Here is a 27,302-nt window from a genome sequence, read left to right as displayed (position 1 = left end):
GCTGTGGGTTTATTGCACAGAGAGAGCAGAAGGAAGGGCGATTGTAAAATATTATGCATTTGGAGTCATTTATATATATTTTTTTCCTTTTGAACACTGGACATTCCCTGAGTCTGCCCCAGCTGCCTGGAGCTGACTTGAAGGTCAGCCTGTTCAGAAAGAACCATTTTTAACAGAAGTCCGCAGTTGGTCCATTACAATAATGGGCCGATTGTGGAGCAACTGTGCCGAGATAACCATCTCCCAGAGATAACAACCGGTCACAGTCAACAGCGAGATATGAACGCCCCTCCCCTTCAGATTATTGCTCACTTACTGGAAACAAGTTACCATGGCAAAGTAGAATCATATGAAATAAGCTTAATTCATTTATATAACCACCAGCGGATAAAATCTCCTCACCTTCATCTAAATGACAGCGAATACAATCAACTCCCCGTCTTTATCGAGTTCCAGCGAACACAGAGTAGAGGTCAGCATTGAAGCGGACGGGTAACAGCAGCAGATGCTCCCGGACATGCACTCAGTGGCCACATTATTAGGTACAGGAGGTACATAGTAAAGCGCCCACTGAGTGTAGAATTTGCTATTTTTGTCTACGGTCAGTAAGACTTATCACATTATTTGTTAATATAAATATCACTGTCAGATCTACCTCGTCTTCGCTGAAAAAACACATCCAGAATAATCGAGCACACAGATCCGTAAAGCCGCGCGATTTCAATGGTAATATTGATATGGTAGAAATATTAGAAATACTGCCGTTAGAAGTAGGCTTATTAAAACACCATAACATTCCCGAACACAGTCCATGTTCCTACCTGATGCAGGACTCCTGGGTCTAGTTTCAGTGAATCCGAGTATCTGAATTTTATGTCCCTACCAGTAACTGAACACACCCTGAGCAATGTTCAGTTGATAACACGCTCATAAACCAGAACTTCAGTCTATTCAGCGTGTAACGCCACCCCTTGTTCCACAACTCTTGTGTTAAACCACACAAAGACTCACCTTGCTTGAATGAGTCTTTCTAACTTGTGGTCCGAACTAGAATTAATGCTTCAGTGCGCGACATTTTACCACCTCCAGAGAGGAATCATAACCCGCATCCTGGTTCCGTTCGGTTGGTGCCGTCGCTTTGAGTTATTGTTCACCTTGGGACCAGTTTATTGTCAGATTATAAACTCCAGCGACAGCTCAGGGCAAAGATCGCTGTGGGTTTATTGCACAGAGTGAGCAGAAGCAAGGGCGCTCTCAACTCTGATGGAATATTATGCATTTGGAATAATGTTCTCTTTTACTCAGCGGACATTCCCTTTCTCCTGATTTAATTGTGCCCCCGTAGCCTGGACCTGCACTGATTTTAAGTTGGCCCATTTAAAAGCCATCTTTAACAGTTGTCCGCAGTTGTAAACTTCGGGTAATGGGCAATGGGGAGCGGCTGTGGCGAGATTGCGATCTCCCAGAGATAACAACCGGTCAAAGTCGACAGCAAGATATGGATGCCCTTCTCCTTCAGTTTATTTTTCACTTACTGGAAGCAAATTGCAGGATCACAGCGCCATCATTTGCATTTTAGACCATTTCCCGCTGGTGAATTTGCCTGATATCGCATTTACTTTGCACGTACATCAATCGTTTTCAATCAGTGAGCGATGGAAAAACTCGAAACATTAAAATCACGGGGTCTCTTATTTGGCGGAGGTTGTTGCTGGCATATTGAATTAGTAGCAGGATGTTCGGCTATTTTTATTTGAATAAAGAACAAGCAGGATAGAGAGAGGTGAATACGTTGATGTTGGGTATTTGGATTTTCGAAAGGCCTGTGACAAGGTGCCACACTTGAGGCTGCTAAGCAAGCTAGGAGCCCATGGTATTACAGGAAAGATTCCAGCATGGATAAATCAGTGCCTGATTAGAAGGAGGTCTTATGGAAATGCAGCTTCCCTGGAGGTGGAGGAAAGAGATGGAAGAGACCGTGGGAAGATATGGTTTGTCAGGGCTGGAAGTGGAGGAAAGAGGTGGAAGAGCCAGTGGGAAGACATGGTTTGTCAGCTCTGAGAACGAGTTCAATGGACCATAACCTTCAGACTGAATCAGAAAAACATTCTGAGGGAATTGGAAATGTCAGAAGCAGGGGAGATGTGATCACATGTGTTGAGGGCAGGGGTTGTGTCTCCATCAGACCCTCAGTGAGATGGTTCAAGTTACAATGTGCAGGGAAATGTGCAGATGAAAGCACAGTGTTTAGAGCAGGTTTAAATCACTGATTCTGACAATGTGACAGGCTTAGCTTTGCTGTAAGGAAGCAACATTAATCGAAGAAGACTAAGGAACGTCATCAATTGCCAGTTGTTTAGCTGAAGTGTCCAATCTGTATGTTAGCTTGACAGAAACGGATATTCGCAGTGGTGACTAAGGGGTTCAGTCTGGTTTATTTCAAATTGGAGAGGGGTGTGGAGTTTTGAAATCAATGCCTTCTGGTGTCACCATCTTTAATTCAGCGTCTTCGGAGTGGTGGATCTCACAGCACGGGAACAGCCTTTGGCCGGCCTTACCTGTTCTGACCATCCACTCACTGTCTACACTGGTCCCATTTATCAGCACTTGGTTTATATCCGACTGTATCTCGGCAGTTTCAATGTTCATCAGGATTATTCCCTGGATCACGTCTTGAATGACGGATCAATATGAGGTACCAGCCAGTTCTCCAGGAGTTTGCTTGTGGCTAGGCCGGTCACAAGTGTATTGGTCAAGGCCCCAGCAATCTCTTCACTTGCCTCTCTCTGTAACGTGTGGTATATCCCATCAGGGCCTGGAGACTTTTACGCCTTAATGCACTCTAAGAGACCCAACACTGTCTCCTCCGTTACTTCAAAATGCCTGTGTATACTTGTACTCTCCGCACTGGTCTCCCTATCCTCCTTGTCTTTCTCCTTGGTAAATATTGATGTAAGTTACTCATTAAGGACCTCACACACATTCTCGAGGGCTCTGTTTGATTCGACCTTCCTGAGCTTTACATACTTTTCCTTTTCCTGCTTGACTAAATTCATCACTTCTCACGATATTTAAGGTTTTCGGACGCTGCCAATCTTGTCATTTCGTCATACTGGAATATACCGGTCCTATACTCCGTGCAGATGGACTTTAAACACCCTCCACATGTCAGATGTGGACTTGCCAGTTTTACGAAGGATGAACAGCTCTGATGGGCAGAAGGGTGCAGAGTTGCCCATGTCCCCCCCCCCCCCTTTGGAGAATCACAAACCGTTACTGTTGCTATGCTGCTAATGAGAGAGAGAGATGTGAGAGAAAACATGCTGTAATAGGAACATCTGCTACAGATAAGAGAGAGATAAAGCAGGGGAGTGAGACTTGTTGATCCACCATATTATGACTTCTGAAAGACTTATGGCTTCTGAGAGGGTTGTTCACCTTGTACCATTCTGTTCATTAAAATTCCTCAGTGAACAGCTGGAGTGGGCTGGTTTGATGGACACATCCATTCAAAATTGATGGACAACTGAGACACCGTGAGTAGGGATAAAAGTGAGGTCTGGGGAGATACCCTTCAGACACAACAGGAGACACGCTATTGAGAACTGCTTGAGTGTTGGAACCCACGTGAAGGTGTGGGGCATCGGAGACCGAACAAAGGGATCGGTCAGTTTAACTCACGGTGTTATAGCAGGGCCGGTGCGGGCTTGTGTGTGTGTCCACTCATGCTAGAGTGACGAGTCCACCACAGAAGAACGGTCTAGCTGAAGGACAGAGGAGTCATACCTGAATGGCTACAACACATCGACGGATCAAGAACGTAAAGGAAGGTTTGCCTGCCTGTAGCTGTTACATCTTGCTCGCTCACTCTCTCTCTCTCTCTCCAACAATTACAACACAACGACCAACATCTACCTCAGCACGTATGAACTGAACTGAACTTTATATTCACATATGACAATTCATTATCCATTAGACATTGATAGAGCTTGTTTATTATTGATTAATATTATACCCACACTTTTAGGTTTAGTATTGCTAACGTGTATTATCTATATATTTGCATTATTAATATTGATTTGTGTATTTTACTAGTAAAAACTGTTTGAAAATAGTACCACCAGACTCCAATGGATACTTCTTTCTCTGCTGGTAAGACACCCAGTTAAGGGGCACGTAAAATATTGGGGGCTCGTCCGGGATATGCTTGCCTTATTGGGGGACCAGTGAATCGGGCTATAAGTCCATTATGTGATCTGGTTGCGTGGGTAAATAGACGGGAACCTGCAAAGATGGAAATAGACAAATTTACAAAGAACCCGACTTTGGGGGCATTGGGGAATGCCAGGAATGTGGGATTGGTGAGTGTTGCGAAACGATTAAATCTCTCGGCGCTGAAATCGTCGATGAGAAAGTTGGAGATACAGAGGGCCATAGCCCATCATTATATATCTAAGGCTGTGTTCGCGCTTGATGCATTGAACCTGTTCCCTGAGAAGAAATCAGTTGATGGGGCAGCTCAGTTAGAGATGGAAAAAATAAGGTTGGAGATGGAGAAGAGGAAAATGGAGTATGAGATCCTGCTAAAGGAGTTGGAGGCGAAACGGGAGAAAGAAAGAGCTGAGTTGGTTGAGAAGGAGAAGCAGAGGCAGCATGAACTTCAGATGAGACAGCTGGAAGCAGAGGAGGAAGAAAGGAAAGCTGAAAGGAGGAAAGAGTAAGCCGAAAGGAGGATGGAGGAGGAAGAGAAACAACGGTAGTTCGAGAGGGAGAGATGGCAACCTGTGGGTAGCGGGGCAGACCGATCGGAGAAGTTTAATATTAGTAGGGAGTTAAGGTTAGTACCTCCGTTCGAGGAGACGGACGTTGATAGTTACTTCTTGCATTTTGAAAAGGTGGCCGTGAATCAGAAGTGGCCCAGAGATCAGTGGGTGGCGTTGTTACAAAGTGTATTAAAAGGAAAGGCTCAACGGGCATATGCGGCATTGTCCATGGAAGAGTCTGAGGATTATGAGGAAGTAAAAGAGGCTATACTTCGGGCCTACGAGTTGGTACCTGAAGCGTATAGACAAACCTTCAGAGATTTAAAGAAACTGTGGAATCAGACGTATACAGAGTTTGCCTGTGAGAAGGGTGTGTTCTTGGATCGCTGGTGCGCTGCAGAAAGGGTGGAGGAAGATTTCTATCGTTTAAGAGAGTTAATTCTGCCTGAAGAATTTAAAGGTTGTGTTTCGGATAATATCCGGACGTATCTGAACGTGAAGTCGAATAAGTCTATAACGGAATTTGCCACGTTAGCAGATGAATATGCCCTAACCCACAAGACAAAGTTTCCCCCAAATAAGAGTTGCCAGAAAGGCAGTAGGGACGGTAGAGAAAGTCCACCGGCTAAAGTAGAGAATAAGCTGGGAACTAGTGGTAAAGATAAGGAGGAGGACAAGCAAGCTGGCAGGAAGGTTCCTGGCTTGACCTGTTATAGTTGTGGAAAGGTTGGTCATATTGCATCTAAGTGTTTTGCTCCGAAGAAGGAGACAGGAAAAGGGAAAACAGCAATCCCTACAGGTTGCATTGAGTCGATCAGCAGATCAACGAGGAAGGCAAAGGTGGATAGAGTACGAGAGGGCCGTCAGAAATTTATTTTGGAAGGGACGGTGTCTGTAAAAGAAGGAGAAACTCCAGTTCCAGTGAGAATATGGAGGGATACTGGGGCTGACCAGTCATTGATCCTAAGTAAGGTGCTAGATTACGGTCCTGAAACTGGAGAGGTGGTATTAAGAGGCATCGGAAAAGGGACAGAAGCCGCATCTGGGATATTGCATACAGTTCTAGTTGTCTCATTATACGAAAGATGTTGAGGCTTTGGAAAGTGTGCAGAAGAAGTTTACTGCCTGGATTAGAGTGCATGTGCTATAATGAGGTGTTGGACAAACTTTCGTCATTTTCTGTGGAGCAGCAGAGGCTGAGGGGAGATCTGATAAAGGTTTATATGATAGGCATAGATAGAGCAGACAGAGTATATTTTTCCCAGGATTGAAAAGTCTAACACCTGAGGACATGAATTTAAGGAGTCTGTAAGGAGTGAGAATGTTCTCCCCATGACTGTATGGGTTTCCTCCGGCTGCCCACATTCCAAATATTCAAGATTAATGATGGTTTAATGTCATTTCCAGTTGACAAGTGTAAAGAGGAACAAAATAACTGTTACTCCTGATCTGATGAAGCAGAAAAAACATCATAATAAGAGAGAGAACACAATAATGTAAGAATGGTGGATGAGCTTAAAGCGTGGATTGATACCTGGAATTATGATGTTGTAGCTATTAGTGAAACATGGTTGCAGGAAGGGTGTGATTGGCAACTAAATATTCCTGGATTTAGTTGTTTCAGGTGTGATAGAGTAGGAGGGGCCAGAGGAGGAGGTTTTGCATTGCTTGTCCGAGATATTTGTAGTAAACACAAGGTGGTGATTGTGGGAGATTTTAATTTTCCACACATAGATTGGGAAGCTCATTCTGTAAAAGGGCTGGATGGTTTAGAGTTTGTGAAATGTGTGCAGGATAGTTTTTTGCAACAATACATAGAAGTACCGACTAGAGATGGGGCAGTGTTGGATCTCCTGTTAGGGAATGCGATAGGTCAGCTGACAGATGTATGTGTTGGGGAGCACTTCGGGTCCAGTGATCACAATAGCATTAGCTACAATATAATTATGGAGAAGGACAGGACTGGACCTAGAGTTGAAATTTTTGATTGGAGAAAGGCTAACTTTGAGGAGATGCGCAGGGATTTAGAGAGAGTGGATTGGGTCAAGTTGTTTTATGGGAAGGATGTAATAGAGAAATGGAGGTCATTTAAGGGTGAAATTATGAGGGTACAGAATCTTTATGTTCCTGTTCGGTTGAAAGGAAAGTTTAAAGGTTTGAAAGCGCCATGGTTTTCAAGGGATATTAGAAACTTGGTTCGAAAAAAGAGGGATGTCTACAATAGATATAGGCAGCATGGAGTAAAGGAATTGCTCGAGGAATATAAAGAATGTAAAAGGAAACATAAGAAAGAGATTAGAAAAGCTAAAAGGAGTTACGAGTTTGGTTTGGCAAATAAGGTGGAAGTAAATCCGAAAGGCTTCTACTGTTATATTAAAAGCAAGAGGATAGTGAGGGATAAAATTGGTCCCTTAGAGAATCAGGTTGGTCAGCTATGTGTGGAGCCGAGGGAGATGGGAGAGATTTTGAACGATTTCTTCTCTTCGATATTCACTAAGGAGAAGGATATTGAATGGTGTAAGGTGTGGGAAACAAGTAAGGAAGTTATGGAACCTATGACAATTAAAGAGGTGGAAGTACTGGCGCTTTTAAGAAATTTAAAAGTGGATAAATCTCCGGGTCCTGACCGGATATTCCCCAGGACCTTGAGGGAAGTTTGTGTAGAAATAGCAGGAGCTCTGACGGAGATCTTTCAGATGTCATTAGAAACGGGGATTGTGCCGGAGGATTGGCGTATTGCTCATGTGGTTCCATTGTTTAAAAAGGGTTCTAGAAGTAAGCCTGGCAATTATAGACCTGTCAGTTTGACATCAGTGGTGGGTAAATTAATGGAAAGTATTCTTAGAGATAGTATTTATAATTATCTGGATAGACAGGATCTGATTAGGAGTAGCCAGCATGGATTTGTGCGTGGAAAATCATGTTTGACAAACCTTATTGAATTTTTTGAAGTAGTTACGAGGAATGTTGACGAGGGTAAGGCAGTGGATGTAGTCTATATGGACTTCAGCAAGGACTTTGACAAAGTTCCACATGGAAGGTTAGTTAAGAAGGTTCAGTCGTTAGGTATTAATGCTGGAGTAATAAAATGGATTCAACAGTGGCTAGATGGGAGATGCCAGAGAGTAGTGGTGGATAATTGTTTATCGGGATGGAGGCCGGTGACTAGCGGGGTGCCTCAGGGATCTGTTTTGGGCCCAATGTTGTTTGTAATATACATAAATGATCTGGATGATGGGGTGGTAAATTGGATTAGTAGGTATGCTGATGATACTAAGGTAGGAGGTGTTGTGGATAATGAGGTGGGTTTTCAAAGCTTGCAGGGAGATTTATGCCGGTTAGAAGAATGGGCTGAACGTTGGCAGATGGAGTTTAATGCTGAGAAGTGTGAGGTTCTACATTTTGGCAGGAATAATCCAAATAGAACATACAGGATAAATGGTAGGGCATTGCGGAATGCAGTGGAACAGAGAGATCTAGGAATAACAGTGCATAGTTCCCTGAAGGTGGAGTCTCATGTGGATAGGGTGGTGAAGAAGGCTTTTGGAACGCTGGCCTTTATAAATCAGAGCATTGAGTACAGAAGTTGGGATGTAATGTTAAAATTGTACAAGGCATTGGTAAGGCCAAATTTGGAATATTGTGTACAGTTCTGGTCAACGAATTATAGGAAAGATATCAATAAATTAGAGAGAGTGCAGAGACGATTTACTAGGATGTTACCTGGGTTTCAGCACTTAAGTTACAGAGAAAGGTTGAACAAGTTAGGTCTCTATTCATTGGAGCGTAGAAGGTTGAGGGGGGATTTGATCGAGGTATTTAAAATGTTGAGAGGGATAGATAGAGTTGACATGAATAGGCTGTTTCCATTGAGAGTAGGGGAGATTCAAACGAGAGGACATGATTTGAGAGTTAGGGGGCAAAAGTTTAAGGGAAACACGAGGGGGTATTTCGTTACTCAGAGAGTGATAGCTGTGTGGAATGAGCTTCCTGTAGAAGTAGTAGAGGCCAGTTCAGTTGTGTCATTTAAGGTAAAATTGGATAGGTATATGGACAGGAAAGGAGTGGAGGGTTATGGGCTGAGTGCGGGTAGGTGGGACTAGGTGAGATTAAGAGTTCGGCACGGACTAGGAGGGCCGGAATGGCCTGTTTCCGTGCTGTGATTGTTATACGGTTATATGGTTATAATTACCCAACATCAGTTTCAGTACAGCTCCTGCTTTTGTTGGACTATCTGCATCCTGATTTAAGATGTCATCCGAGATAGAAAAAAATAGTTGAAGCTAGTGAATCGGGGAGCTTTTAATAATCAAAAGAAGGCAATTAAAAAAGGAATAAGCAGAGAAAAGGTGAAATATAAATGCAAGCTAGCTAATAATAGAAAATAAGATACCAAAATGAAGTATCATGATGAATCACAGTAATGTATCATATTCAATCGTGATTAATATGCATTGAAACTAACATGGTCAGGTCTCCAGCGTTCCAACTAAATTACTATTTTTGCCGCTGCGTGGATCAGCCATTGCTCTGAGTCGGAGATTTTCACTCGGCCTGAAAAAAGCGAGACATCTTAGATGTGTGTGTTTTTGTAATGCGCATCTATGAATATTTAGAATGGACTGACAAAAAATATATACTTTTGTCTTTATCTATTAATGGAAGGATATGATAAATGGCCGTTCCAACAATGGAGAGTCCTTCTACATCTTGATGGCCAATTCAGAGAAGTCCCATTATTGCTGTCATAACCGCCAGGTGGCGCAACGCGCACTCAGTTCATTAATAAGTAATATATGCATAAAATGTACAAAGTATTTCGGTAAATAAACAAATGAATGAACGAATAAATTATCTAATGAAAAAGTAAATGAATTAACCAGTATAAAAGGAATCATGAGGTCGCTTTCATGGGTCCATGGACTGTTCAGAAATCTGATTGCAGAAGATTTAGGTAAATCTCTGAGCGTGGGTCTTCAGGGTCATGTACCTACTTCCGGATGGTGGTAAGGACACGAGAACATATCCTGGATGATAGTAATGTGACAAGAAAATATCCCGAATGTCAGTAATGAGACAAGAGCATGTCCCTACTGGTAGTAATGAGACGCGAGCATATCCCGGATGGTAATGTTGGGAAGAGAGCATATTCCGGATTGTACTAACAGGAAGGGTGTATATCCCGAATGGTTGTAATGAGACAAGAGCATATACCTGACGGTAATCACCCTTAATTATGGACCTGGTATTCCTGAGGAACCACCTTTTGAAGATTTTCATCGATTATGAAGAGGCTTGCACTGTGATGAATGTGATTGCTGTGCGGAAGCCTCTGCAATCTGTGTCGATCCTGTGCATTGCAGCCTGCACACCAGACGGTGATGGAAACAGTCAGAATACTCTCCGCCTTGCATTTGCGAACATTTCCCAGTTTTTGGTGACATACCCATACCAAATCTCTTCAAGCTTTGTGGGCCGAAGGGCCTTTATTGTGCTGTAGGCTTTCTCTGTTTCTATGTTTCTATCACCAGCTGGAATACAGCCGCTGACGTGCCTTTCTTTGTGAATGTATAACTATGAGAGGCCAAGAGAAGATTCTGTCAGAAGGAGCTTAAACCTGCTCACCCTCACCACCGCCGACCCTTCAATGAGGACTGGTGTGTGATCTCCCGACTTCTCCTTCGCGGCGTTCACAGTCACATCCTTGGTCTTGCTGTCTCTGTTTGCAAGATTATTGCAGCGACAACACTCAGCCAGTCTACCTATCCCGGAGGGAAGTAGTTTTCTGGAAAACTCCACGTGATCTGGTGGAGGACGACACCAGAGTATCGAGGGCCGAATAGCCTTCTGCTTCTCTAGCGTTTTAGGTTCGTTCATTCTCCGCCTTTTCGCTCTGCGCTCCAGTCAGTTCCGGCTTTTCAGATAACGGGCTCTCGGGATCTCTCATGGAGACCAGGAAATGAGGCTCACTCTCCGAATGTAACTAAGACAGGCGCCGCTCTCTCGGGATCGCGTGGATGACGTTCACTTTACTCTTTCTCTTTCTCTTCATGTCGGTGGGTGAGAGAAACTCTCTTTGAGACCATTATCGGATTCCACACAGCAGCAGATAGTTGTAGAACAGCACACAGGATTTGATGTAGATTTGAGCAAAGTACAGACTCTCTGATCCAATCAGCGCTGCCGCTTGTGACGTCAGAATCCAGATATCTGACCCGCAAACCAGGAAGCGCGGCTCAGTCTCCGAGTGTAACGGAGATCGGCGCTGCTCTCTCGGGATGTCGGGACTGCCCTTCGCAGCTCTCGTTCTTTGTCTCCACATAACGGCGGGTGAGTGTCAGTCTTTCGAACCCTCAGTGGCGGATAACCATCAGAGTGGCGGGTGGTAGGAGGCATGAAGAATAGTTTATAAGGAATGAAGATGAGATTGTAATAATCGATCTTACTGAGTTCTCAACAGATCCCTGGTATCTGTACAGATTGTGTTAAGTACAGATCCCAAGTCTATCCGCGTCTGTCGCTTTTCCCTCATATGATTTTCTCTTTCTCAGGTGAGTCCCAGCAGTTTACTACTATCGTTGAGCACAGCGACATAAATGTCGCCGGTGGGGGTATGTCGCCAGCTAGTAGCACACAAACCTCTGCGACCGTCAATCTACGTGTCACTGGTAAGTGAGACAGAGTCATGCGATCTCGGACTATAACTTTCATTTTATTCCTGTGGTGAAAGAATACAATAAAACCTTTACGGTGGTCGCAGAACCTGGACTCCAGTGAACTCTGCCAGACCTGCTCTCGGACTGTTCAGTTCTCACTGTTTTGCGTGGCTGTGTATCCCCGTTTCTGTTTGCGGGCTGCTCGCACTTGTCCGTGCCGGATGTCAGTTCCGTCTTCAAGGCCATCAAGTAATCATTTTTGCTGTATTTTACTCTATTTTCGAAAACGGACCGTTTCTCCAGTCAGCTGGAAATGATTAATTCTAAATCATCTACTTCAAAGTTTAACGACGCTATCCTCCCCAGTGCCGCCCACATGTCTCAGACAGTAGAGAAACATAGAAACAAAGAAAACATACAGCACAATACAGGCCCTTCGGCCAACAAGGTTGTACCGAACATGTCCCTGCCTTAGAAATTGTCAGGCTTACATATAACCTCCATTTTTCTAAGCTCCACGTACCTATCCAAAAGTCTCTTTAAAGCCCCAATCGTACCCGCCTCCACCACGTTGCCGGCAGCCCATTCCACGCACTCACCACTCTCTGAGTAAAAAAACTTACCCCTGACATCTCCTCTGTACCTACTCCCCAGCAGCTTAAACCTGTTTCCTCTTGGGAAAAAGCCTCTGACTATCCACACGATCAATGCATCTCATCATCTTGTACAGTTCTATCAGTTCACCTCTCATGCTCCGTCACTCCAAGGAGAAAAGGCCGAGTTCACTCAACCCATTCTCATAAGGCCTGCTCCCTAACCCAGGCAACAACCTTGTAAATCTCCTCTGCACCCTTTCGATGGCTTCCACATCCTTCTTGTAGTGAGGCGACCAGAATATTGACAGCATTCTGCAGTCCTCTGTGTAGGATTGTCTAAAGGTTAATTTAGAGGTTGAGTCTGTTGTGAGGAAGGGAAATGCGACGTTAGCATTCACTTCAAGAAGACAAGAATATAAAAGAAAGCATATAATATTGAAAGTTTATAAAACACTGGCGAGGCCTCACTTGGAGTATTGTGAACAGATTTGGCCCCTGACACGAGAATGGATGTGCTGAAATTGGAGAGGGTTCAAAGGGGGTTCACAAAAATGGTTCCAGGAATGAAAGACTTGTCATAATATGAGACTTTAATGAATCTGAGCCTGTATGCACTGGAATCCAGAAGAGTTGAGAGGAAGGAAACTGTCTATCAGGTCACCCCTCATTCTTCTGAATTCCAATGAATACAGACCCAAAGCATCAAATGTCCGTCATATGAAAACAATAGACTCATGCGAGTGAACTTCCTTTGAAGCCCTTCAGTTTCAACACATCCTTTCCAAGAACAGTGCCCCAAATCTGCTCACAATACTCCCGGTGAGACCTCACTGGTGCTTAAACAGTTGAAAGGTCACATCATTGCTTTTACAATCTCGTCCACATGAAATGAATGCTAATATCGCCTTCTCCCCGTTTTCCTTGATGCCCCGACCAATAGAAAATCTATCAACCTCGGCGTTAAATATACATACAGACTTGGTCTCCGTTCTGAACTGAGGATTCTCTATTTGTAGCTCTGTCACCTTAACATTGACTCTCCCAACACAGGAATCATCCTCTCTGTAGGAAACTATAGATACATAATCATCCACTATAGGAAACATCCTCTTCACATCCACTCAATCTGTGCCCTCTGGTCCTAGACTCCCCCACTATAGGAAACATCCTTTCCACAGCCACTCTATCTGTGTCCTCTGGTCCTAGACTCCCCCACTACAGGAAACATCCTCTCCGCATTCACTCTGTCTGTGTCCACTGGTCCTAGACTCTCCCACTATGGGAAACGTCCTCTCCGCATCCACTCTGTCTCTGTCCTCTGGTCCTAGACTCCCCCACTCTAGGAAACATCCTCTCCACATCTACTCTGTCTCTGTCCTCTGGTCCTAGACTCCCCCACTATAGGAAACATCCTCTCCACATCCACTCTATCTGTGTCCTCTGGTCCTAGACTGCCCCACTGTAAGAAACATCCTCTCCACATCCACTCTATCTGTGCCCTCTGGTCCTAGACTCCCCCACTATAGGAAACATCCTCTCCACAGCCACTCTATCTGTGTCCTCTGGTCCTAGACTCTCCCACTGTAAGAAACATCCTCTCCACATCCACTCTATCTGTGCCCTCTGGTCCTAGACTCCCCCACTATAGGAAACATCCTTTCCACAGCCACTCTATCTGTGTCCTCTGGTCCTAGACTCCCCCACTACAGGAAACATCTTCTCCGCATTCACTCTGTCTGTGTCCACTGGTCCTAGACTCTCCCACTATGGGAAACATCATCTCCACATCCACTCTGTCTCTGTCCTCTGGTCCTAGACTCCCCCACTATAGGAAACATCCTCTCCACATCCACTCTATCTGTGTCCTCTGGTCCTAGACTCCCCCACTACAGGAAACATCCTCTCTACATCCACTCTATCTGTGTCCTCTGGCACTAGACTCCCCCACTATAGGAAGCATCCTCTCCACATCCATTATTCAAAGAATTCCAACAGATTGTTCAGGCTAGATTTCCCGCTGTGGGATGCTGACTGCCTCCAAGTACCCTGAGACATAACCCATAATGATCGACTCCTTTCCAAACAGTTCTGGCCAACTCCCGTCCATTATAACACAGCCTCATGTATGGCACCATATCATGGCCTTCTGAAAGTTCCAGAACACAGAATCAACCAGTTATCATTTGTCTATCTTGCCTGTTATTTCTTCAAAGAATTCCAGCAGATTTGTCAGGCAAGATTTCCCCCTGAGGGAAGCATGCTGACTGCAGCCTATTTTATCATGTGCCCCCAAGTACCCTGAGACCTCATCCTTAATGATTGAATCCTCTCCAAATGATTCTGGACAACTCCCCTCCCATGGGTCTGTAATTCAATTTACCCCATTGTTATACTGGTACATGTGACTTCTTCTTCACAAATTTCAGGGTGAATTCGATCCTATTATAAACAACATCTCGAAGTTGTTTGTTTCCCTTAAGGTCTCTATTCAATTCTGGATCTTTGCTCAACACCAAATCCAGAATAGATGATCCTCTACTGGGCTCAACCACCAGCTGCCCTGAAACGCCAGCTCGCAGGGACTCTACAAGATCGCCCTGCTGGAATCCAGCACCAACCTGATTTTCCCAATCTATCTTCCGATTGAAATCCCTCCTTACTTATTGTAACATTGCCCTGTTGACATGCATTTTCTATCACACGTTGTAGTTTTAGGCCGCATCATTACTCTGTTTGGCGGTCTCTGTGCAATTCCCATCAGGGACCTTTTACCCTCGCTGTTCCACAGCTCTCTGCACATCGGTGTAATACATTCCGACCCACTTTCACCCCTTTCTAATACTTTAACTTCACTTTCTCACCAACAGAGCAACGTCGACCCGCTTGTGTTTCTGCCTGTCCTTTCGATACAATATGTATCAAACACCCGGCTATAACCTTTCCGCCGTGATACAATGTTGCCTTAAATATTATAGGACTAATTTTGTAAGTCTTATAAGATGTGTAAAGACAGAGTATACGGGGAGACACGCTTATTCTCATTTGTTCCAGAGGACAATTAAACTCTAGCCAAGTTGCTTAGTCCCCCTAAAAACAACAGGAAAACTTTAAACTCTGCCGGAATTTCATTCCATCTGCGATCTGATCTGATATCGAAACACATGAGGATAAGAGACAGGAATTGCGACGATATTGAGTTGGAGACACATAAATTTTCCTGAACGTGCAGAGAAAATCAAGTGTAAAACAATTTGCAATTTGGTTGCATTTACAGAGGCAGGGATCTTGAGTTGGCGAACCAATTGTTATGAACATGATGTCGCTGAAAACAAGTGTAACTCCATTTGAAATTTAATTTTAGATCCAGTGGCAGTGACCGGGGTTGCCGTGGTGACCAATGATTCCACTCCTCTGGAAAACCTCGATACCATCGCACTGAGTTGTGACGCGTCGGGCACTGTTCAGACACGGACATGGTTCAAGGATGACCAACCCATGCGGGAAAACGGCAGAATATTTACATCTTTCGACAAGGCGAAACTGACTATAATCAGTGTGAACAGAAACGACGCAGGGACGTACAAGTGCATCGCCAGCAACTCCATCAGCGGTGGCGCTGGAGAGACTAACGTGCAAGTTTACTGTAAGTCCACAGTTAGTCAACCGCGTTCATTTGTATCAGATAGTACATTTATCAACGTGTGTTCTCTTTGTAGAGATGGACAGAGAAGGTCAGAGTATCCCGGATCCACCAGGATATTATTCTAATCAATATATTTTTTTTTTTTTTACAGATGGACCAGAGAAGGTCAGAATATCCCGGATCCACCAGGACATTACTCTCATCAATATATTTATTTTTGTTTTACAGATGGACCAGAGAAGGTCAGAATTGTACCGGAGCGTCCAGTTGTGTCCAATATTGTGTCAAACCTGACATTAACTTGCTTTGCTCTGTCAGTCCCCTGGGGTATGTATGCATGGTACAACGGGAACAATCTCCTGCAGACAGGGCAGGAACTCACCCTTGTGTCAGTGACCTCGGTTGACGTTGGCAGTTATACATGTCGGGTTACTAACGACGTAACCAAGCGGAGCAGTAACCTCACTGTCCATGTTACCGCACAAGGTGAGTGAATGAGTCTCTCATTCGTCCATGTAAACCCGATGATCAAAGATCCAAACTATTTCCCTCTCACTCTCTCCTCACTCCATACATTCTCTCTTGCTTGTAAATGGCTGATCAGGTTAAAGTAATAATCGATTTAAAAGAAGACCCTGAGCGACACCACGAGCATTGAACAAAAAGTAGTGAATAAAAATGACGTCGCCATTCACAAGGCACCCACTAATTTAAATTCACAACTTCCGTGAGAACGGGTAAGTTATATTCCTGGTTTGAGAACACCGTGGGTAGAATCACAAGCACAGCTCGAAACCGACAGGGCAACATTGGGGGTGATCAACTGCAGAGCAGTGATGTATCAGGATTTCAGTGAGGTGTTGGACAAGGTTCCCAACGAGGAGATCATTCGAAAAGTCAGGATTCACGGGGCCGAGAGAAGCTTGGCTGCGTGGGTTGATCGGTTACAGAAGGAACACGGTGGTAACGGATGGCAGGCATTCTGCATGGGCGTCATGCAGTCAGAAAAGGTAGAAGAGCCGGGGCTGGTTTTTTTTAAAAATCTTAGTGACAAATTGAATGACCATTTCCAGTAGCTGAATTCGCGTTCATTCACTTTACCTTTCCTGTTCACCCCTCTCCGGAAGTAGGTGATTCCCAAATCTCCTTGCGTGGTGAGTTGAACACTATGTTGTCTTTACGGATTACAGACGAATGGCATCGACATGATGTCAGAACATTGGACCAAACCAATGTTCAATGTCGAGAAAGCGTCCGGAACGATTCAGAGCGTGGATCAGTCATCATTTCTAAAAAAAAAATAAGATGCGTTTTCGCAATGTAAAACTGATGTTTGTTTTCTGTGTTAGCACCAAAACCAGATGAAAGTTGTACCCTCACCTCTGGCGCGATCGTGGGCATTGTACTTGGTTTACTTGGCGTGGGCCTGATCGGCGGAGTCAGCGGATGGTTGATCGCGAGGAAAACGGGAGGGTAAACGCATTTCTCTCCGAATCTCATTTCTACCTTTAATTAGTGTTTGAGAATTTCGGCGGAAACGGCTTCTGCTCGGATTCAGGGGCATCTGTGGACCGAACCAGCATTCCACGTTCACGGCGGAGTTGTTTGTCTGACATTTGAACGCCTCTCTGAAAGAGGTTTGCGTTCAGCAATATCTGTGTGGAAAGCTGAGTATGTCAAAAAGGCCCGGGCAATTTTCTCCACTTTACCCATGACGGTGACTGGAATCGGGCATCTGATAACCAGTGCCGTGAAAGGGAATACTAGAGAGAATCAAATGGAATTACAGGAGCCGTTCTCATTCGGTGTACCAGCGCAGGAAATTGACATCTTGCCCGATTCATGTATTGATCTTTGTTTCTGTCTGTTCAGGGTCAAAGATCCACCGCAATCCAAACTCGATACGAGCATCAATTCTGGAAGACCAAGTGAGTGAACTCCGTTTCAACTGTTCCATTGCTGTTCCCGTGGAAATTTAAACATTTGATTTAACTTTAGGAGCTCATAGTGCACGGAAGCTGGAGGTTTTCATCCGAGCGAATGGTCACGAATTATGCGAATTCTGCCGTTGAGTTTTCCACTTATTTAAGTCGAAATTTTCTGCTCAACATTACAATATCAGCGGAGAGATGGAATGGCAGTTTATCCAACTTAATTTAGCTTCATATTGATCAATATCGGCCCTCACTTCCTGGGTCCGGCGATGGGTGGGAAGGAAGCTCATGCTGTTAATGGCGTTTTGTTCTGGGCCGGGTTGACGTCTGCTGTGTTCAACAAGGGCTCCCGATGCTCTGCGCCGTTGTGACGTATCCGTTTTGTTCTGGGCCGGGTTGACGTCTGCTGTGTTCAACAAGGGCTCCAGATGCTCTGCGCCGTTGTGACGTATCCGTTTTGTTCTGGGCCGGGTTGACGTCTGCTGTGTTCAACAAGGGCTCCCGATGCTCTGCGCCGTTGTGACGTATCCGTTTTGTTCTGGGCCGGGTTGACGTCTGCTGTGTTCAACAAGGGCTCCCGATGCTCTGCGCCGTTGTGACATATCCGTTTTGTTCTGGGCCGGGTTGACGTCTGCTGTGTTCAACAAGGGCTCCCGATGCTCTGCGCCGTTGTGACATATCCGTTTTGTTCTGGGCCGGGTTGACGTCTGCTGTGTTCAACAAGGGCTCCCGATGCTCTGCGCCGTTGTGACATATCCGTTTTGTTCTGGGCCGGGTTGACGTCTGCTGTGTTCAACAAGGGCTCCCGATGCTCTGCGCCGTTGTGACGTATCCGTTTTGTTCCCACAGGTACCTTGGACACAGAGACCGTGAACGCATCGCAAAACTACGAAAACTTCCCAAGGAATGAACAGGTAGGATGGAGATGATCTCAGTCATTGTTTCGCAAAGAGGATATAAGATCGGAGGCGTCCATCGGGTCTTTCGGCAATTTATAAGGTCCTGGATGATCGATCCCGGATCTCCTTTTCAGTTAATTGAGAAACTAGACGTCATATTCCGCAAAATAGATCCAGACCTGATGAGCTTATCCCACAGGTATTTTTGTTCACTTCCCTCTTCTTCTATTTCCACTCTGGCCTCTTATCTCTTGTCTTCACCTGCCCATCAACTCCCCCTGGTGACACTCCTTCTCCCCTTTCTCCTAAGGCACGCTCGCCTCAGCAAACCGATTACTGCCTCCCATATAAAACCGCACCTTAAATTCCTCCATATACCTCTCTAGTAGTCTCTTAAACTTCACTAGTGTATCTGCCTCCACCATTGACTCAGGCAGTGCATTCCACGCACCAACCACTCTCTGAGTGAAAGACCTTCCTCTAATATCCCCCTTGAACTTCCCTCCCCTTATCTTAAAGCCATGTCCTCTTGTACTGAGCAGTGGTGCCCTGGGGAAGAGGCGCTGGCTGTCCACTCTGTCTATTCCTCTGAATATCTTGTACATCTCTATCATGTCTCCTCTCATATTCCTTCTCTCCAATGAATATATTCCTAGCTCCCTTAATCTCTGATCATAATGCATACTCTCTAAAACAGGTAGATAAATCTCCTCTGTACCCTTTTCAATGCATCCAAATCTTTCCTATAGTGAGGTGACCAGAACTGGACACAGTACTGCAAGTGTGGCCTAACTAAAGTTTTATAGAGCTGCATCATTACACCGGGCCTCTTAAACTCTATCCCTCGACTTATGAAAGCTGACACCCCATAAGCTTTCTTAACTACCCCATCTACATGTGAGGCAACTTTCAGGGATTTGCGGACATGTATCCCCTGATCCCTCTGCTCCTCCACACTACCAAATATCCTGCCATTTACGTTGCACTCTGTTTTGGAGTTTGTCCTTCCAAAGTGTACCACCTCCAGGTTGAACACCATCTGCCACTTCTCAGCCCACTTCTGCATCCTATCAACGTCTCTCTTTAATCTTCGAAAATCCTCTACACTATTCACAACACCACCATCCTTTGTGTCATCTGCAAACTTGCCAACCCACCCTTCTACCCCCACATCCAGGTCGTTAATAAAACACCCGAAATGCCAAGGTACCAGAACCGATCTTTGTGGGACACCACTCGTCACAACCCTCCAATCTGAATGTACTCCCTCCACCACAACATCCCCAATCCGCCACGTACACGTTCTCATTCAGATTTATCTCTCAAGGCGAACGGTTCTGAAAGAGAGTTCCTCATCAGGTAACATGTATCATGCTGCCCGAATTGCTGAATGCATATGAATGCTGTCAGGGAAAAAAATATATCAGACCATAAAACCAAAAGACAAAGGAGCAGAAGTCAGCCATTCGACCCATCGAGTCTGCTCCGCTATTTCATCATGAGCTGATCCAATCTCCCCTTTAGTCCCACTCCCCCGCCTTCTCACCATAACCTTTCAAGCCCTCGCTGTTCAGATACCTATCAATTTCTGCCTTAAATACACCAAATGACCCGCCCTCCACTGCCGCCCCTGGCAACAAACTCCACAGATTCACCGCTCTCTCGCTGAAAAAAAAATCGCATCTCTGTTCTGAATGGGCGCCCTGCAATCCTCCAGTCATGTCCTCTCGTCCTAGACTCCCCCAGCATGGGAAACAACTTTGCCACATCCACTCTCTCCATGCCTTTCAACTTTCGAAATGTTTCTATGAGGTCCCCCCTCATTCTTCTAAACTCCAAGGAGTACAGTCCAAAAGCGGTCAAACGGTCCTCATATGTTAACTCTCTCATTCCCGGAATCATTCTAGTGAATCTTCTCTGAACCCTCTCCAATGTCGGCATATCCTTTCTTAAATAAGGAGCCCAAACCTGCCCACAGTACGCCAAGTGAGGTCTTACCAGTGCCTTATGGAGCCTGAACATCACATCCCTGCTCCTATACTCTATTCCTATAGAAATGAATGCCTACATTGCATTCACCTTCTTCACTACCGACTAAACTTTGAGGTTAACCTTAAGGGTAACCTGCACGAGGACTCCCAAGTCCCGTTGCGTCTCAGAACTTTGAATTCTCTCCCCATTTAAGTAATAGCCTGCCCGTTTATTTCTTCTACCAAAGTGCATGACCGTACACTTTCCAACATTGTATTTCATTTGCCATTTCTCTATCCATTCCCCCAATCTATCCAAGTCTCTCTGCAGATTCTCTGTTTCCTTAGCACTACCGGCCCCTCCATCTATCTTTGTATCATCAGCAAATTTAGCCACAAAGCCATAATCCAAATCGTTGATATACAACGAAAAAAGAAGCGGCCCCAACACGGACCCTTGTGGAACACCACTGGTAACCGGCAGCCAACCAGAATGGGATCCCTTTATTCCCACTCTCTGCTTCCTGCCAATCAACAACGTTCTATCCACGTATGTAACTTCCCCGTAATTCCATGGGCTCTTATCTTGTTCAGCAGCCTCATGTGCGGCACCTTGTCAAAGGCCTTCTGATAATCCAAATACACAACATCCACTGCATCTCCCTTGTCTAGCCTACCTGTAATTTCCTCAAAAATCTGCTCAGGCAGGATTTTCCTTTGAGGAAACCATGCTGAGTTCTGCCTATCTTGTCATATGCCTCCAGGTACTCCGTAACCTCATCCTTGACAATCGACTCGAACAACTTCCCAACCACAGATGTCAAGCTAACAGGTCTATAATTTCCTTTTTGCTTCCTTGCCCCCTTCTTAAATAGCGGAGTGGCATTTGCAATCTTCCAGTCAATATTCTGCGTGAATCAGGAACACGCAGTCCGTCGAACAGCGAACTCCCAGCAGCAGTGAATGTGAAAACCGATACCCTCGGGGTTTAAATGTGCAGAGTCAGAATACAATTGGTGCTCGCTTGGTTAAACGTCACGATAAAAATAAATCGCCTTTTCTCTTTACAGGGCTCAAGTAACAATACACAAGATGGAAACTCCACTTACACGGTGAGGGAATTATTTGTGTCAATCCCATTTTGAAGTAATTGTTTCCACTTTACAGAATAAGAAACAGACCCTGAAGTGAGACATTCGACAGCGAGAATGACGTCGAAGAGGCGGCAATGGGGGCGGCAGAAATGGCGGATGAACTCATGAAGTATCATGTGTTAGTCTGGACTGTGGAGCACAGCCTGGTCCCTCTGTCCCACGGTCTTTCCGAGCCGATTTGTTACATGTGTCCAAGTCCTTTTCGGTGTCCTTCCAATTCTCCTCTCTCACAGACTGCGTTTGTTATTAACTTTTGCTAATCACAGTGATTTACTTCCGTTTAACAGGGACTGGTTCTGGGCGATCGATCTGTTTACGGTGATCTGAAGAGGTAAGTCAGCAGAACATGAGGCTGTCGATGCCACATGTGACTTGCAAAGGGAACATGTCCATTATTGCCAAGCCGATGAGTTGAGCAGAGCCCCGGCTGTGAGTGATTCCAAGTTACCCAGTGATTAACAGATGAGAGACATGTAACACTGTGGGACTGGAGTCAGGCGGCGACGGGTAGCAAGTCATTGCTATTCAGAGGAATAATTGTCGTGGGCCTGTGGTCTTGCGAAACAGATGTATTGTCTGCAAATTCTCATTTACACAATCTCTGACACCGAATAAGGAACTATCGCCCGTATTTTGACTCACCAACTTTATTTCTTTCCGGATGCTAAGACAGCCAACATGAATTGTTCATTTATTTCCTCAGATGACGTCACTGGTGAATAGAAGAGGACGGTTGGCCGGGAATTCACACATGAGAAGGACAACCCTCGTTGAAGGAGCCACCGTTCAAAACGTCTCTCACTTTTTATCTACAACCGTTATCCATGTCTCCGTCATATCTCTCTCGACAGTCACCTCTACCCAGACTCCAACATCCCATGTTAGACACCCTCATCCTTCCACCAACCTTTGCCCTCTCAACTTTGCTCTGCGTTACGATCTCAATCATTTAATTGCCCACATTATAGGCGGTTCCGTTTCTAAAGACATGTTACGCTAAGATCTGAAACATAGCAGTGTGTGACTCTCAACCTTCAGATTCGCCTCGATTTTATGTTGTCCGGGAACCTGGTGCAGCGGCTGAAACGGTCACGTGACAATAATTCCAATGATTTCATCCGACCCGTCTCGGCTCTTCGTATCAGCAAGTTATAAGAATTAGCTCACTGAATACTGAGCGATATGATGTGAGTATCGTCTTATCCAGCAACCAGACTTTTATCCGTGACATCCAGCCCTATTTGTTTTGGGATCATTCTCCAAGGTTAAAAGTTTCAAGGGTACAATCTAATGTCAGAACATTGTGTGCAATATACATCCTGAAATGTTTTTTCTTCGCAACCATCCAGGAAAACAGAGGAGTGCCCCAAAGAATGAAGGGGAGTTGAATGTTAGAACCACAAAGTCCCCCCCAGATCCCCCTCTCCCGCGCGTAAGCGCCAGCGAGCAACAAGCCCCTCTCCCACTCCCCACCTGTAAAAACAAAAACATCGGCGCCGCCGCCGAGCACTCCAGCGTGAGCAAAGCGACAGCAAAGACACAGACCTGCGGTTACCCCGAAGACTTCGCGTTTCACTCGGTATTCGACATACCACAGGTTCTCTGAATAATAATGGAGGAAGAACTGCCCCCATTTCCCCACCTTGACGGGAATGGCCGCCCTGATGCCCTTTTCTACAGCCAGCAGCTGCCTGCGACCACTTTCTCACCTTCGGCCGCGCACCGCGGTCAAAGAGGCACAAATGCATTTTGACAGCGCGGGAGGTGCGGGTGTGGGGGTTACGAGCATGGGCTTGTAGAAGGGATTTTCCAGGCAATGGGAAATCCAGAGTGAGCGGTCGGGTTTGGTGAATAAACAACATAGTAACGCAATCAAGGAGTCTCGGAAAGAATGGTAATGCTTTGTGGTGACAAATACAATGAGAATTACAAAATTCTGTCCCAGACCATGACCGTGAGTAGAACATTAATACTAGGATGCCGTGTTTGAGGTGTCTGTAATATTTACAAAATGCAACACTCGGTCGGTGATTGACTAAACACGCGGGTGTCTGGTGGGATTGCAGAAGGTGCATCATTTGTTGCTGAAGACGTGTTTCTTCAACGCTGTTATTCTCATGCAGTATGAGCGGATGGTGCATGGATGTGTCATGGGCACTCAGGTAAAATGGCTTCGAGTTAGAAACACCATTCCTTTGCGTTTCCGTAGATGCTATCTGACCAATTGGCTTTGTCCTGGATTGTATAATTTGTATCAGAAAACATTTTAAATCCTATTCAACTCAGGTGGGGACCATAGCGCAGCTGGTCGCGGGTTAACTGGCCATTGTCAGCTGACATTAAATAGGAACTTCAAATGACCATTTCCCCTGCTCCCTGACTAACCCATCACTCAAAAACCACGCGGCTGATTGGCCAGAAGCTGTGATGTCATTTTCCTACTTTACCCCTTAGCGTCCAAAGTTCATTCAAACTATCCGTCCAAAATATCGTCTGAATTTCAAACCCACTATCTATTCGTCAGAAATGAAAAGAACACTCCAGAGGGCATAGATAGGGTGGATAGTCAGTACCTGTTTGCCAGGGCAACAACAGCAAACACCAGAGGGCATATGTCCAAAATTAAGGGAGGGAAGTTTAGGGGCGACATCAGGAGTAAGTTTTTTACACAGAGGGTTGTGAGTGCCTGGAATGACTTGCCAGGGATGGTGGTGGAGGCTAAAACATTAGGGGTATTTAAGAGCCTCTTGGACAGGCACATGGATAAAAAAAATATAGGGTTATGGGGTCGTATGGGTTTAATACTTTTTTGAGGATTATATGGGTCAACACAACATGGAGGGCTGAAGGGCCTGTACTGTGCTGTAGTGTCCTGTGGTTCTATGGTTCTATTAACACAAACACTCACCAGATCCACTTCAGATTCCGGAGGTTCACTATGAGGCGGCGGAGAGCGGGGACAGATCCGTCTGTGCTTCCCGACCTACCTGTTATCTTTCAGTGTCGACACTAACTCTCCAATAAACTTGTTTGTTCTTGTTCTCACTCTGTCTGCCTCTCTATTTGTTCCTCCCTCTCCCTGTGCCCGATGTTTTTTTTCTCCCGGAGGTCGGCCCCTCCCTCTCGGATGTGGGGGTGCGGGACGGATTTGGTGGGAGGGGGCAGGAGGGAGTCGATCCGTAAACGGGACCTCTTCTCCCGCCGGCCCGTCCCGCGAAAGACCCAGCGCAGCGGCGTCCCCTCCCGGCCATGGCTGGGACTGCGGCCGGCGTTCGGACGGGCGGAGGGGGTGGCATCAAAAAATCTTGAGCTGCAAATAGATTTGGGAGTCCTCCTGCAGGATTCCCTCAAGGTTCACTTGCAGCTTGAGGAAGGCAAATGCAATGACAGCGTCCATTTCAAGTGGTCTAGGAATATAAAAAAGCAAGATTCATCTATGGACAGGCTGCAGAGTTGGGCAGTAAAATGGCAGATGGAGTTCAATCCGGACAAGTGTGAGGTGATGCATTTTGGAAAGATAAACCAGAAGACTGAGTACAGGATTAATGGTCAGTTACTTAAGAGTGTGGATGAACAAAGGGACTTTGGTGTACAAATCCTTACAAGCCTCAAGGTCGCTGCACAGGTTGATAGGGTAGATAAGAAGGCCTATGGGATGCTAGGCTTCATAAACAGGGGGATTGAGTTCAAGAGTAGAGAGGTCATGTTGCAACTCTACAAATCTCTGGTGAAACCGCACTTAGAGTATTGGGTTCAGTTCTGGTCACCTCATTATAGGAAGGATGTGGAAGCTATGGAGAGGCTGCAGAGGAGATTTACCAGGATTGATTGGAGAACAAGTCATATGAACCACGGTTAGCAGATCTGGGACTTTTCTCTTTGGAGTGTAGAAGGACGAGAGGGGACTTGATCGGGGTCTACAATATTAGGGGAGACATCAGGGGCAAGTTTTTTACACAGAGGGTTGTGAGTGCCTGGAATGGCTTGCCAGGTCTGCTGGTGGAGGCTAAAACATCAGGGGTTTTTAAGAGTCTCATGGACAGGCACATGGATGAAAGAAAAATGGAGGGTTATGGAGTGGTTTGGGTTTAGTACATTTTTTGAGGATTATTTGGGTCGGCACAACATGGAAAGCTGAAGGCCTCTACTGTGCTGTAGTGTTCTATGGTTCTAAATAGATTGGTAACAGACGGTGTAAATAACTTATTCCTTCTTTGTGACTGACTCCCTGTGCTGAGGGCCGTGAACCCTGTCTGCAGTGCAATCAGGAGCTGTACATCTGTGCTCTTGTCCAACCAAGTTCCCGCAAGTTCCCACGTGGTTCACTGTGGTGACGTCATTACTGGCAAATGCGAACTGCAACTGACAAATACTCATCAGTTAATTGTTCCCAGAAACACGTTTATACGAGTTGCAATTTCATTAATGACTTACTTTAAACCATAAAGGATATCGGGCGGACGGCTGAGGTGAACGCACTTACATTTCTAAAGTGCACACAGTTCGGCCAGTCGGCAGATAGAGCCTGTTCCCCTGCTTCAGGAGATCTCGGTCGATCAGACTGCAGCCTCAGACTTACAGTTGGTGGGCATCAGAAACGGACGGACACGACTGCACTCTGTGATAACTGACACCGTAACTGCCATATCTTTGCCAGCTTGCAGAAGTGAATTGGAGACGTGAACCAGAACTCGTTTACGTGGAGTTTCTATGCTCCCGTCTAAGAGACACCACACTGAAACAAAAAAAAAATCTAGCTACAGCTACTTTCTGAGATTCCCAATCTGTGTAATCAGTGCTTGCATTCAATAAAAGGCAGCTTTGCAAATAACAATATTTCGAAGACATTGTCAAGGGTTAAACGAGCTCACAGAGGTAAACTGAGGAAGAAAGCAAATGGCAGAGGAAGTTGGCGAATATTGTTTTGTACTTGTGGGAGAACAGGTGCGGAGAGAAAACAGCCTCTGAAGGAAATTAACATATATTTATAAGCACGACTCTTGGATGTGAACCAGAACTTGTTTACTCAGTGAGTTTCCATGTTCTAGTTTGAGAGAGACCACACTGAGAAAAAATCTCCCTACAGCTAAAGTTCTAAAGATTCCCAATCTATATAAACTGTGCTGCCTTCAACAAAAGCCAGGTTTGCAATTGTGAATGCTTAGAAAAGATTCCCAATCTATATAAACTGTGCTGCCTTCAACAAAAGCCAGGTTTGCAATTGTGAATGCTTAGAAAAGATTCCCAATCTATATAAACTGTGCTGCCTTCAACAAAAGCCAGGTTTGCAATTGTGAATGCTTAGAAAAGATTCCCAATCTATATAAACTGTGCTGCCTTCAACAAAAGCCAGGTTTGCAATTGTGAATGCTTAGAAAAGATTCCCAATCTATATAAACTGTGCTGCCTTCAACAAAAGCCAGGTTTGCAATTGTGAATGCTTAGAAAAGATTCCCAATCTATATAAACTGTGCTGCCTTCAACAAAAGCCAGGTTTGCAATTGTGAATGCTTAGAAAAGATTCCCAATCTATATAAACTGTGCTGCCTTCAACAAAAGCCAGGTTTGCAATTGTGAATGCTTAGAAAAGATTCCCAATCTATATAAACTGTGCTGCCTTCAACAAAAGCCAGGTTTGCAATTGTGAATGCTTAGAAAAGATTCCCAATCTATATAAACTGTGCTGC

General features: G+C 45.2%; 2 long non-coding RNA genes across 2 annotated transcripts in view; one reads left to right on the top strand and one right to left on the bottom strand.

The window, feature by feature from the left end:
- The window catches only part of LOC140721223 (uncharacterized), a 216,817-nt gene that overhangs the window by 3,395 nt on the left and 186,120 nt on the right, over positions 1-27,302 (bottom strand). The window lies entirely within an intron of this gene.
- On the top strand, positions 17,482-21,851 carry LOC140721179 (uncharacterized). The gene is made up of 3 exons (XR_012097331.1): positions 17,482-17,586; positions 18,442-18,506; positions 21,532-21,851. It is a non-coding gene; the product is annotated as an uncharacterized lncRNA (long non-coding RNA).

Source organism: Hemitrygon akajei, unplaced genomic scaffold (assembly GCF_048418815.1).
Source record: "Hemitrygon akajei unplaced genomic scaffold, sHemAka1.3 Scf000052, whole genome shotgun sequence".
Taxonomy (NCBI): Eukaryota; Metazoa; Chordata; class Chondrichthyes; order Myliobatiformes; family Dasyatidae; genus Hemitrygon; species Hemitrygon akajei.
Note: the sequence above shows the minus strand (reverse complement) of the source record. Positions and strands in the feature narration are given on the sequence as shown.